Genomic DNA, 14,061 nt, shown 5'->3' with positions numbered 1-14,061 from the left:
AGTAGTGCAAATACTATGCACTAGGTTAAAACTCTCCTGAAATCTCAAATGTGTTGTAAACAGCTTGCAGTGGTCATTTTTTCTGACTCTTGGAGTGTGGGGTGGGAAATCAGGAAAGGAGAATGCATCAACTGCTAATCTTAAATCCCTTCTCATTGCCACTACAAAATGTTCCCTCTGCCACCCCAAGTTTTTTACTACGTGCACAGTGAGACAACCTCTGCTGTGTAAGTATTGTCCAGGGATTGTGGGATGAAGGACAATGAATTCAAATGTATGACTGTTAACTAAAACAAAGACAGATGCCAAGCCTACTATCAAAGTGAAGTTTGGGAAGACCTCACTTACAAGTCAGTCACAGCACACGACTAAGCAAACTTCACACATCACAAAATAATACCCAGATTTTGGACCTGATTAAGGTAAAGCTTCCCTCCTTTCATGACCATCAGCTCTTTTGACAAAAATGACATGTCATTTTAGCTTAAAAACAAAAATGCTTTCAAATTAATGATTGTATGACAAAGTGGATTGTTAAACGGTCCTCCAAGTAATGCTATTTGACCATTAATTGTGTAAATATGGAAGAGAAACATTCAGATTCACATTTCCCATTTTAACAAGTGCTAGCCTGTCATAGATGTCAATAATGTATGCACGGAGACATCAGACAGTAAACACAGGAATACTGTAGCTCTAACAAAGGCCATTTCCCCATAGTATCCGCAAACAATCCACATTTACATTACCTTGTTTGAGATAGCCTGAATGTAAGCTTTTATGCTCTGTCTGTCAAAGTTGCCTACAAATCTCCTAGAAAAGGGACTTGAACCTCAGTAATCTCCATCTCTCTTTGCTTACACAATATGCAGCTTGCTTTCTGTGCATGAGTAACAATTTTTTTCACACTATTCTTTAAGCCAAATATCGTGCTCATTACAGGAAATGGTCTGTTGTGCACAATATGTTTATAAATATATTTCAGTACAGCTGCTAGTCACATTAGTAAATCTTCATCTCAGTGTAACAAAAGAGACAAGAACAAACAGGCTGTGCATCAGAACTTTGTATTTAAACAATAAGGTAATTAACCATTGGAACAATTTATCATAGAATCATAGAACTGGAAGGGACCCTCAGAGGTCAGCTAGTCCAGTCCCCTCCCTCAAGGCAGGACTAAGTATTATCTAGACCAGTTATTCTCAAACTAGGGCCACCGGTTGTTCAAAGAAAGCCCCTGGCGGCCTGGGCCTGTTTGTTTACCTGCTGCATCTGCAGGTTCGGCGGATCGCGACTCCCACTGGCTGTGGTTCACTGCTCCAGGCCAATGGGGGGCTGCAGGAAGTGGCACAAACCTGCGGACAGGGCAGGTAAACAAACCAGCCTGGTTTGCCCAGGGTTTTCCCTGAACAAGTGGCGGCCCTAGTTTGAGAACCACTGATCTAGACCATCCCTGGCAGGTGTTTCTCCAACCTGCTCTTAAACATCCCCAATGATAGAAATTCCACAACCTCCCTAGGCAATTTATTCCAGTGCTTCACCACTCTGATAGTCAGGAAGTTTTTCCTAATGTACAACTGAAACCTCCCTGGTTGCAATTTAAGCCCATTGCTTCTTGTCCTATCCTCAGAGGTTAAGAAGAACAATTCTTCTCCCTCTTTCTTGTAACAACCTTTTATGTACTTGAAAATGGTTATCATGTCCCCTCTCAGTCTTCTCTTTTTCAGACTAAACAAACCCAAGTTTTTCAATCTTCCCTCATAGGTCATGTTTTCTAGACCTTTAATCATTTTTGTTGCTCTTCTCTGGACTTTCTCCAATTTGTCCTCATCTTTCCTGAAATGTGGTGCCTAGAACTGGACACAATACTCCAGCTGAGGCCTAATCAGCCCGGAGCAGAGCAGAAGAATTACTTCTCGTGTCTTGCTTACAACACTCCTGCTAATACGTCCCAGAATGATGTTTGCTTTTTTTGTAACAGTGTTACACTGTTGACTCAAATTTAGCTTGTAATCCACTATGACCCCCAGATCCCTTTCCGCAGTACTTCTTCCTAGGCAGTTATTTCCAATTTTGTAGGTATGTAACTGATTGTTCCTTGCTAAAGTGGAGTACTTTGTGTTTGTCCTTATTGATTTTCATCCTGTTTACTTCAGACCATTTCTCCAGTTTGTCCAGATCATTTTGAATTATAATCCTATCCTCCAAAGCACTTGCAACCCCTCCCGGCTTGGTATCATCCACAAATTTTATAAGTGTATTCTCTATGCCATTATCTAAATAATTGATGAAGATATTGAACAGAACTTGACCAAGAATCGATCCCTGTGGGACCCCACTCGTTATGCCCTTCCAGCATGACTGTGAATCACTGATAACTACTCTCTAGGAATGATTTTCTAACCAGTTATGCACCTACCTTATAATAGCTCCATCTAGGTTGCATTTCCCTAGTTTGTTTATGAGAAGGTCATGCGAGATAGTATCAAAAGCCTTACTAAACTTAAGATATACCACATCTACCGCTTCCCCCCATCCACAAGGCTTGTTACCCTGTCAAAGAAAGCTATCAGATTGGTTTTACATGATTTGTTCTTGACAAATCCATGCTGTTACTTATCACCTCATTATCTCTAGGTGTTTGCAAATCGATTTTTTAATTATTAGCTCTATTTTTCTGGGATAGAAGTTAAGCTGCCTGGTCTATAATTCCCCAGGTTGTTCTTATTTCCCCTTTTATAGATGGGCACTATATTTGCATTTTCCCGTCTTCCATGACTTTTCAAAGATAATTGCTAATGGCTCAGATATCTTCTCAGTCCTTGAGTATTCTAGGATGCATTTCATCAGACCCTGGTGATTTGAAGACATCTTAATTGTCTAAGTAATTTTTGACTTGTTTTTTCCCTATTTTAGGCTCTGATCCTACCTCATTCTCACTGGCATTCACTATGTTAGACGTCTAATCACCACCAATCTTCTTGGTGAAAACCGAAAAAAAGAAGTCATTAAGCACCTCTGCCATTTCCACATTTTCTCTTATTATCTTTTCCCCTTCGTCAAGTAATGGGCCTACTCTGTCCTTGGTCTTCCTCTTGTTTTTATTGTATTTGTAGAAAGTTTACTTGTTGTCCCTAGCTAGTTTGATCTCGTTTTGTGCCTTTGCCTTTCTAATTTTGTCTCTACATACTTGTGTTATTTGTTTATATCATCCTTTGTAATTGGACAGAGTTTCCACTTTTTGTAGGACTCTTTTTTGAGTTTTAGATCATTGAAGATCTCCTGGTTAAGCCAGGGTGGTCTCTTGACCACCAAGAGTATACCAAGAGTTGGTAGATTTGCCATCAGAGGAAATTTTAAAATCAAGATTGAATGTTTTTCTAAAAGATATGCTCTCATTCAAACAGAAATGAATTCAGGGAAGTCCTATGGCCTGTGTTATATAGTATGTCACATTAATCCATTCTGACTTTATAAACTATGCAGCAGAATGCTATATAGAATAATGCAGCAGAAGATGTTCTATGAACATCCCTACATAAGTCATTTCTTATTCACTAAACTCAAACAATATGGTGTGGTCCAGTGTTTAGAACACATGCCAGACCCAAGAGACCTGGCTCTGCCACTGACATGCTGTGTACCAGCTTGCTTGGATAAGTCACAACCTTTCTGTAAAATGGGAATTATTAATTATCTAATTTATAAACATGCTGTGACACTTAAAAAGGTAATGTTTGTAAAGTACGTTGAGATCCTTAGGTGAAAGATGGTATACAAGTTCAACACAATATCAGTAGTCAAGTCACTTGTCATCAATAATGGTCCTTGTAGCCTGAAACCCTGCTTTGGCTGGCATCACTGAAACCTGGCTGTATGATATGGTAGGCATACTATTGGCCTACCTTGTTCTCCTTCCTTCCCTGCCTCCCAATATTCTGGTTCCATTGGGTGGGAGGGTTAGTACTCTAAGTGATGTGTAACAACTAGTCATCTGGTCAGCTGGAGAGGAGGGCTTGCCTGTCCTGAGGGGTGTCCATAGAGAAAAATCAAGGTGGTGAGGGGAGAATGTACAGCAGGAAAAAGGATGGGGCTGTCAGTAATGCTGTTGAAGAGTTTGTGGTAAGTATTATATATTGTAGTAACTAAGCACTTAGGGCCTTATCCAAGTCCCATTGAAGTCACTGAAAATATTTGCTTTTATTTCAATGGGTTTTGGGTCAGGACCTCAGAGATCAACAAGAAGGGCCCTCTCCAGGCTGGAGGGAAGAGCGAAAGCAGCAATGTATCTCATTTTCAGATTACTTTTTCATGGAAGAACCCCTAGAAAGCTTAAAGATTTGAATCCTCAAGCATATTGAACTCCTCTTAAGCATCTTTTTGCAGGAGAATTTAAAGTGACTAGAAAAGTTAAGTGTATTTGGGTGTGGGTGTAAGGGAAGGGATAGCTGGGGCAGCATGTAAACATAAAAGCAAAACAGATCTAGGAACTATTTGATCCAGCGCCATAAAAACAAAAATGACTGTGGACTGCTCCTTGGGAAATTACATAGGCTAAAAATGAGTAGTCTTAAAATAAAAGCAAAATAAAAGCGCTTCCAGAATAAAAGCCTACCATTCAAGACAAGAACTGTATGCTCTTTCTCCCTTGCTTTCCAATTTTCTCCAAAATCAGTGTCACAAGGTTAACATTTAGTGTTAGTAAACCTTGTAACAATCTGTTTGGATAAGCACCAAGAATTAACAGACAAACACGATGTTCATTTGGAGATTCAAATTTCCAAACTCAAGTCTCCAAGCAATTCTATTTGACTCCATTCTATATACGTTCTTCTACTCATTGCCAGAGCACCTTCCAGTAGTGCACAAAGCAATGTGACCAATATCTGTTATGTGTGTGTTTAACAATGAGGTAATGACATTATTGTCACCCCTCAGGTGCTTCTCTATCCCCAACCACAACAAACTCTGAGATCTCTCTGCTGAACAATACTTTGGAAACTAAACAGTTATATTAATTTTTTCTTTAGCACCTTAATACCTGAACACCAAGAATCATACTGCAATATTTACTATATTTAGAATATAGTTCACAATGAAGTATTTATACCCTACTAATATACAGATTTTTTTTTATTATAATAAATGGCACATGGTTTTCTGAAAGGTGTGTTTACAACCGGCAGTCTGTGTCCTGGCACACACTGCCACAAACAGGGAAAGGAAAGAACATGATAAAATGATGAAGAAGGCTTTTTGTAAAGTTCTCTCTAAACTTTATTTCTTTATGTTCTCTTTTGAAGTTTTGCCTGAATAAGGACAGCAGAATTTGGCCCATAAAAATATTACAGTTGCTATGCTGGATAAGACATTTTGTCTAAATAGTCCAATAACTTATTGTTTTATATGGCATTCCATGCTTAATTTGGAACTGAACTAGAGTCTCAAACACAACTTGCAGGTAAAAAATAAAACTTTTTTTTGAAAGTGAAAGACAATATTGTTTCTGACATTCCATATTTTTTTTAAGTTAGACTGTTAAGATGCCTTGTAATCCCACAGAGAACCCTAATATACACAGCAATGCCATTATCTGCTGATTCAAGAGAAGATTAAAAAAACAACAACGGCAACAAGAAAACTGACACTCATAATGAATGTAGCAGATTCCACAATACAGTAGCTGGGGGAATAATTCTTTCCTAACACTTAGGTTCTATCATTTTACAATCTACAGAATGAGACAATTCATTTTATACTTTTGGTTTTCTCTTGAATAGCTAACATTATTAATGGCTATAAAGTTAACTAGGTATTTTTTATAATTCAGCTATAGTACTTCTGAGGCAATTAATCCTTAAATTTGAGTAGGTACTGTGTAAGGAAGAGCTTCCTTTTGATTGATTAAATTTTTCCACCCTTTACTGTTAAATTTGTAGCTCTTTCCTCCTCCCTCACCCCCATATAAAACAATACCTTACATTTATATAGTGCCTTTTATCCTGAAGGATACCAAAATACTTTTCCTGTGCTTAAGTGTACTCCTTGAGTAGTCCTACTATAGTTATAGGAGCCAATGGGAGTACTGTGCATGCAAGGAATACAGAATTATGCCTAAAAGTGTTTGAAATTGGTACATTAACCAATGCATGTCTTAAGTGGTTAATACTTTTCCCGGTGTAAGAGCATATTTTCTCTACCATTTTCTAAGGGCTTAAGAAGGGAGATTAAGGATATGTCTACCTATCAGAAAAAGATCCACAGCAGTGAGTCTCAGTGACTGGGTCCACTCATTTGGACTCATGTTACAGGGCTAAAAATAGCAGCATAGACATTCCAGCTCAGGTTTTAGCTAGGTTCGAAACAGTGTTTCTCAACTTTTTTTGATACCAGGGACTAGCTTGCTGCCTTCCTAAACTGTGTCAGGGAGATCTCAAGGGTTGGCCACTGAGAAACACTGCTCTGTACCACTGAAAGTTTAGACAATACAGTGCTCTGATGGGCAAGAAAAATAAAATTAGTTATATTTGAGTGCCATTTTAGTTACCCTCCTGTAACCTCTCCAATACATTTTCATATATGCAATACATTTTCACTCATTAATGAAGAATTCATTGGAGAATCGCAGAATATTTAAACAGTGCACATTTTAAATCTCCCCCCCCCCCGCCTGGTATACTTTATTCATAATGCAGCAGATAGTTTTTAGTCCACCTAGCTTTATGTTGATTTCCATTCCTATTTAAAATAATTGAGAGAAATATTGCCAAATGGTATACATTAAACTTTAAATATTTTATATGCAACTTTCCTTTCCTCTACTAACTGTATATTTCTATCAAAGTAATAAAGTTTGGCAAATCTGTTCTTTAGTGGGTATTGGATCACATCCATAAAGTCAATGGGAGGCTTTCCACTGACTTCAATGGGCCATTGTTTAGACTATATATAAGTTCATATTGCTTGTTGCTCACAGTTCTATTACTTTGTCAATATTTGGTTGTTTATTTTACTTGGATAAGAGGACAGATAAAATTACAATAATTCTTCTTTCTGTTTTTAGGAGCAAATAGTTAGGAAATTTTCAAAATTCCTATCGACTTCCATAGAGATTTCCTTATGGTAAGGTACAGGATTTGAGCCAGACGGTGGAATTTTGGCTTTATTGAAGTCAAAGAATTTATTGCCATTGACTTCAGTGCGGCCAGAATTTCACCTGTAGTATTTTGGGTCATTATTGTACAATGCTACAGTAGGTAATGGAAATTTATTGGTCAAAACAGCAAACACATGTGGGCTTATATGTATGTAAAGGAAACCTAAATATATTTTCAACTGAATATAATTATCTTTAATAGGGAAAATGGACAACCCACCTCTTTGTACCTGCTGACATTCAGATCAAAATTGATCTCCCATTTGTTTCTGCTAATTGTGACAATGAAAAACACTCATACTGGCAAATTACACAAAGAATGTTTCTTTTTATTAAAAGAGAATTGTCACTTTTACACTATACACATTTTAAATGCATCTCAGTCGTGACTGGTCAATGCCTGCCACTTATTTCATTACACTCAAACTAGACTGGTGACATGCTCTCTTGGAGTAATATTTCTTCAGTGTTTTGTGTGTATTACTATGCTTGTATTAAGGGGCCACCTTTTTAGGGTTTTTGTTATTTTTTAAAATCCTTTTGGGGACAGGACTTAGGGAACAACATTTTTTGATTTATGGAAGGCAGTTGACCAGTCTATATCAATGAACAGGAGAGATATTTTCCCTCATCTTTTGCATCAAGGGACATAAAAATATGCCACCTAAATAAATAATAGCTTTGATGTCCAATAAAGTTCCAAAGATTTTTTTGTTTTTGGAGGTGTCAGTGAACAATCAGATAACTATTAAATATAACTAATGCCTTTAATTATTAACAGTGAGAGCTAGATCGATAGTCTGCCATTTTTAATAGCCTATGTACTGCAGTTAATTTCTAAAAAGAGCTGCGATTCAAACAGTCCAATTCATGGTGAGAAGCAAATGAGTCATCTTTACTATCTAAGCAGATAGCCAATGATTCATCTTTGACATCAATTCACCATAACTTATTAGTTGTTTACAAAGAATTGAGTGTTGAATATCAATATAACACATAAAAGACATGACTAATATAGAGAAGTGCGGGGAAGCAGGGTAGAAATTAGGAGACCATTCATGCAGTCTTTAATTTGCTAATGGATGTGAATAGATGAGTCCTTATTAAGCAACCACCTTTTTCATGTTGTCCTTTTCTATTCTAAGTCATGTCAGCATATGTGTACAAAGTGTGTGAACAACATCTCGTTTATAGGAAAAGTGAAATGCCTCACACACAATTAATTTACTGCCCTCTCAGTAAAGTTAACTTATGGTGAGGCAATAATTCTACTACCGGATAGATTAATTACAATGACTATTAGCATAATGAGTCTCAACATTAGCTAAGTCAATCATTAACTAACACATAGAGTGCTTCCGCCGACGTGCACGAGCTGAAATTGTGGAAAAGCAGCATCGCTTGTCCCATAACCTCAGCCATGCAGAACACAATGCCATCCACAGCCTCAGAAACAACTCTGACATCATAATCAAAAAGGCTGACAAAGGAGGTGCTGTCGTCATCAAAGCCCATTGCCAACTCTGTCCACATATCTATTCAGGGGACACCATCATAGGGCCTAATCACATCAGCCACACTATCAGAGGCTCGTTCACCTGCGCATCTACCAATGTGATATATGCCATCATGTGCCAGCAATGCCCCTCTGCCATGTACATTGGCCAAACTGGACAGTCTCTACATAAAAGAATGAATGGACACAAATCAGAAGTCAAGAATTATAACGTTCAAAAACCAGTTGGAGAACACTTCAATCTCTCTGGTCACTCGATTACAGACCTAAGCGTGGCTATCTTTCAACAAAAAAGCTTCAAAAACAGACTCCAACGAGAGACTGCTGAATTTGAAGTGAGCTGTAGCTCACGAAAGCGTATGCTCTAATAAATTTGTTAGTCTCTAAGGTACCACAAGTACTCCTTTTCTTTTTGCGAATACAGACTAACACGGTTGCTACTCTGAAACCTGTCATTAACTAAGTTGTACATTTATAGAAGTGACCAAAAATCTGCATATCTTCCCTTAAAGACCAAATTTATTCATTCATATAGTAAACAAGAAGAGAAAGGCATTGCTATGGAAGAGAAAAAACAAACCAACCTGCCTTTTATAAGTGTTATGACTAGAGGATACACTAATTGTCTTGGTGGGAAAAGATTGCTGTTTTTGTGAGTCTGTGGTTGTAATTGCAGCTCTACTATGTGTGTTGGGAATGATAACTATGGTGGTAACAGCTCTTTTCTCAGTGTAGTAGGTCACATCAGTTGTCTTCAGAAGACACGGAAAAATACTCAGATGGCAGATTTCAATTGCTGCTGCACTAGCTGGACCAGTCTGGCAATGTGTTGACAGTGCAGCATTAATGTTGGAGCCAAGAGACAGGGACAGAGTACATACTTTCCCTCTAAACAATCAACACAAAAAGTCTTCTTGGGCAGCATAACTTAGTCATTCATATAGAGAAGAAAAGAAGACAGCAGGAGAGACTGAAAAAAATAGATTCATCATGTTTTAAGTATTCAGTCACTCAACTCTGGAATATGAAATATGGTCTCTTCACAGTTTAAGTGGTTACTACACATGGATGCATTGTTATCTTTACCTGCTGTACTCTCAGAATGCACGAGTACTTTCTCTACCTGTGTTCCCATCTTTTCTTCTACGTAAAATAAAGAATCCTTTTCAAACAGAAAGAACTTTAAGGAGGTGGGGGGCAGAATAGAGAGAATGTGCCAAAATATTAAGAAGAAACATGTAATTTTTGCTTTATTAAGCAGATTTTTCTTCAGACTCTGAACTACCTACTTTCTTGAAACCATACCACCTTGTACTTTCATCTCATCAGTTCTTACAATGTAAGCAGTTAGGCTTTATCAGCCTGTGGATGAGAAATCACAAAGGAAAGAAAACTAGGTGCTTTAATGACAGGTTTCAGAGTAGCAGCCGTGTTAGTCTGTATTCGCAAAAAGAAAAGGAGTACTTGTGGCACCTTAGAGACTAACAAATTTATTAGAGCATAAGCTTTCGTGAGCTACAGCTCAATGCATCCGATGAAGTGAGCTGTAGCTCACGAAAGCTTATGCTCTAATAAATTTGTTAGTCTCTAAGGTGCCACAAGTACTCCTTTTCTAGGTGCTTTAAGAAGTGGTGTTAGGTTGTCCAGCAGATGGCACTCTTCCTTCGAGTTATTATTTAAACCTAAAAAGAAAAGGAGTACTTGTGGCACCTTAGAGACTAAATTTGTTAGTCTCTAAGGTGCCACAGGTACTCCTTTTCTTTTTGCGCATACAGACTAACACGGCTGCTACTCTGAAACCTATTTAAACCTATGCTCTTAGTCTGGTGTCTGAAGCATTTGTATTGCACATGATGCCATCTTTAAGAGGAGTGTCACAAGAGCAAATGTGCACTTTGCTTTTGTGCTTCAAAATGCCCATGTTTAATTTGTTTATTTTTTCAAATAGATTAGATGAAAAATTGTCTCACCTTGGGACCCAGGCCTTTGGACAGATAGAATGATTCAAATGCTCTGCCAGCAAAGAAGCTCCCTTTGCTTTATTGTTTATGATTATCAAATTGGCTGAAGAAAGATATAAAGTAGTGAAATTAGAGCTCAACTAGGAAGTATTCATATTTTATAATCTCCATGGATTGACTAATCACTGGATAAATATTCATGCACATAACTACATGATCAACAAAAGTTAAATCTAGAGACATTTAGACTGTAGTTTTTCCTGTTTTCTGTTTATTTTGGGCAAATATCAAAAACTTTAGCTTTGTTGTTAACCTAAACTTTAGTAATTGTGACAGCAAATTTAACTCTGATAGATTAGCTCCAATTAAACATTCTAATAAGAAATTAGACCCACATCACCTATTTTTCATATCTATCTATAGCTTTATACCAGTTGAGGATCAGAGCCATAGAACTGAACCCTTATTTGAAAAATGAATAAACTTCAAGGTCTCTGCCTGAAAGCTGTTAATTCAGCATCTGCCTTCTGCAAATCAAATTGTAGATTGCTTCTCCACAGCTGACACAGATACTCTAGGCCTGATTTCAGATCAGAACTAACTTCAAGTGAGAGGGAGAGCTTGAGGACAGTACATGTCAGTCTAAAGATGAATGCTGCAGCAAATGATGAGCAGGAGTGAGAATAGAAAGTATAAAGACACCTTAGCTGTAGTAATTACTAACATTCATGATATAACTGAATGGTAACTAATTAGATATTTTTAAATGCTCTATTTAAAAAGGAGATTTTGCATTTACATCATCCCACTACTCCTGCACTGTACTTTAGTAGTGATACATAACTATACAAACCGAATACAAGGCACTTGAAAAATAGCAATACACTAAATTGCCCTTATTGTAGCGTTCAAAGTAGTCTACAGAGAACCCAAAGCAAATACCCTTGAAACCTGATGCAAACATCCTTGAAGTGTGGTGGGATTGTAGCGGGTGCTGAATACTGGAAATCAACTTCAATCTAAATGATACAAGTATGGTCTATTTCAATAAAGGACTGAACCAGCACCTGGAATAATTAAAAAAACAAACAAACCTGGAAGTGGGGAGGTAAAGAGTAGCTTCTGGACCCTGATTCATATTTTGCAGCTCAAGCCCATGTCTACCATTTAGAGTAAAACATACCAACCAATAGATAATTGGCAGTTAATCTTTTCTGCTCCCACAGCATAATGGAACATTTATGTAGTAACCTTCAATTATGCAATATTAATCAGAAAACCATTTTATGCTTCCTGCAAAAACTAAAAGCATTTTAGCTATCTTTGGGCCTAATGGTAATTCTTATTGCCATTTGGAGAAACCAGCTGAAGCTACAGTACCATTAAGTGCCTTATTTCACAGACAAGTGGTTGTCCTAGACAATTAAGCACCTGCACTACATATCCTGTTGAGAGTCACTTCTTTGCCAAATGCATCTTTCACTGAGCAAACAACATGGTGAGAAATGAAAAACAGAAGACTTTTTCTGCTTGGTTTCAGAGTAGCAGCCGTGTTAGTCTGTATTCGCAAAAAGAAAAGGAGTACTTGTGGCACCTTAGAGACTAACAAATTTATTAGAGCATAAGCTTTCGTGAGCTACAGCTCACTTCATCGGAGGCATTTGGTGGCCAAATGCCTCCGATGAAGTGAGCTGTAGCTCACGAAAGCTTATGCTCTAATAAATTTGTTAGTCTCTAAGGTGCCACAAGTACTCCTTTTCTTTTTTCTGCTTGGAAACTGTTTCCAATCCTGTATTTTGTTCTTAATGACTTTTGATTTCACAACAGATTTTCACTTCTTACTACTGTGAATGAAATATTGACAGCTGTCTCACATGCCAGTTCTCTCTTCTATATACTGGTACAAATTACTTTTCATTTTTTAATCTACAGTAGAGTTGACCGCAGTTCAGTTAAAAATGCACCATGAAGGGAAAGAGAAGGGTTGGGAGATATAAAAGGTAACACCAGACATGAAATCAGGCAAATAGCAACCCAGAATACTTTTTTATGGGTAGAAAGGTTAGCCACAGGAGTTTCCTACACAAACTGTGTGAATCATAGAATAATTGCTCAGGAGTTCCAGAGGCTATCAGTGTAAAGACTATCTAATGCTATAGGCACCACCTCAGTCAAAGAGCTGCTAGTCATATGATCATAATGAGCCCTTCTGTCCTTAAAGATTAACGACCAGGGGATTAACTATTTCTAGACTATGGTATGATAGGACAGGAGGAGGCTACATCTTTTAAGAATTAGGGAGAAGCAATGGCCCTGTCTGGAACTCTGGAAGAATACATGAGAGCATATGGGAGAGGGTTGGTAAGTGGCCAACCTTGGCACTTTGCACTGGATCTCAGTTAAATGGTGCTGCCCCAAGAACAAACCAGAGAACTAATTTTGACTCAAAGCCTCAACTCAATCTCTGACAGGTTTCAGAGTAGCAGCCGTGTTAGTCTGTATTCGCAAAAAGAAAAGGAGGACTTTGTGGCACCTTAGCGACTAACAAATTTATTTGAGCATAAGTTTTCGTGAGCTACAGCTCACTTCATTGGATGCATTCAGTGGAAAATACAGTGGGGAGATTTATATACACAGAGAACATGAAACAATGGGTGTTACCATACACACTGTAATGAGAGTGATCAGGTAAGATGAGCTATTACCAGCAGAAGAGCGGGGGTGGGGAAATCCTTTTGTAGTGATAATCAAGGTGGGCCACTTCCAGCAGTTGAAAAGAACGTCTGAGGAACGGGGGGGGGGGAAGACAATAAACATGGGGAAATAGTTTTTCTTTGTGTAATGACCCATCTACTCCCAGTCTTTATTCAAGCCTAAGTTAATTGTATCCAGTTTGCAAATTGATTTCAATTCAGCAGTCTTTCGTTGGAGTCTGTTTTTGAAGTTTTTTTGTTGAAGAATTGCAACTTGTAGGTCTGTTATCGAGTGACCAAAGAGACTGAAGTGTTCGCCGACTGGTTTTTGAATGTTATAATTCTTGACGTCTGATTTGTGTCTATTTATTCTTTCATGTAGAGACTGTCCAGTTTGGCCAATGTACATGGCAGAGGGGCATTGCTGGCATATGATGGCATATATCACATTGTTAGACGTGCAGGTGAACCAGACCACATGGAAACTGGTGGATAAAATGTTTGTACATGCGTATAGAAGGGTATACTCACCACTGGAATACCCCCTTCTGGCAGGGTGTTGCATAGCAGGCTATGTCCTCTGTAATAGACCTTGTGACCATTGCTCCAGGCCTGTTGAAGTCTGTTTCTTCTCTCAACTTAGCCCTCTGGCCAGATCGTGATTAATCTCCACCTCTTCTGGAGTAACCAAAAGTACAACTAAAGTCCCAAAAACATCCCAACAACCTCTTATCT

General features: G+C 38.1%; 1 long non-coding RNA gene across 1 annotated transcript in view; it reads right to left on the bottom strand.

Moving 5' to 3' along the window:
• LOC122459989 overlaps positions 1 to 11,824 on the bottom strand; it is a 65,376-nt gene extending 53,552 nt beyond the window's left edge. Inside the window, exon 1 of the long non-coding RNA XR_006280993.1 lies at positions 11,728 to 11,824. This is a non-coding gene — a long non-coding RNA (uncharacterized LOC122459989). The remainder of the gene's footprint in view (positions 1 to 11,727) is intronic.
• Positions 11,825 to 14,061: the final 2,237 nt, after the last annotated feature.

The sequence above is a fragment of the Dermochelys coriacea genome, chromosome 4 (assembly GCF_009764565.3).
Source record: "Dermochelys coriacea isolate rDerCor1 chromosome 4, rDerCor1.pri.v4, whole genome shotgun sequence".
Classification (NCBI taxonomy): Eukaryota; Metazoa; Chordata; order Testudines; family Dermochelyidae; genus Dermochelys; species Dermochelys coriacea.
The sequence above is the reverse complement of the archived record's forward strand: the minus strand, read 5'-3'. Positions and strand labels throughout refer to the sequence as shown.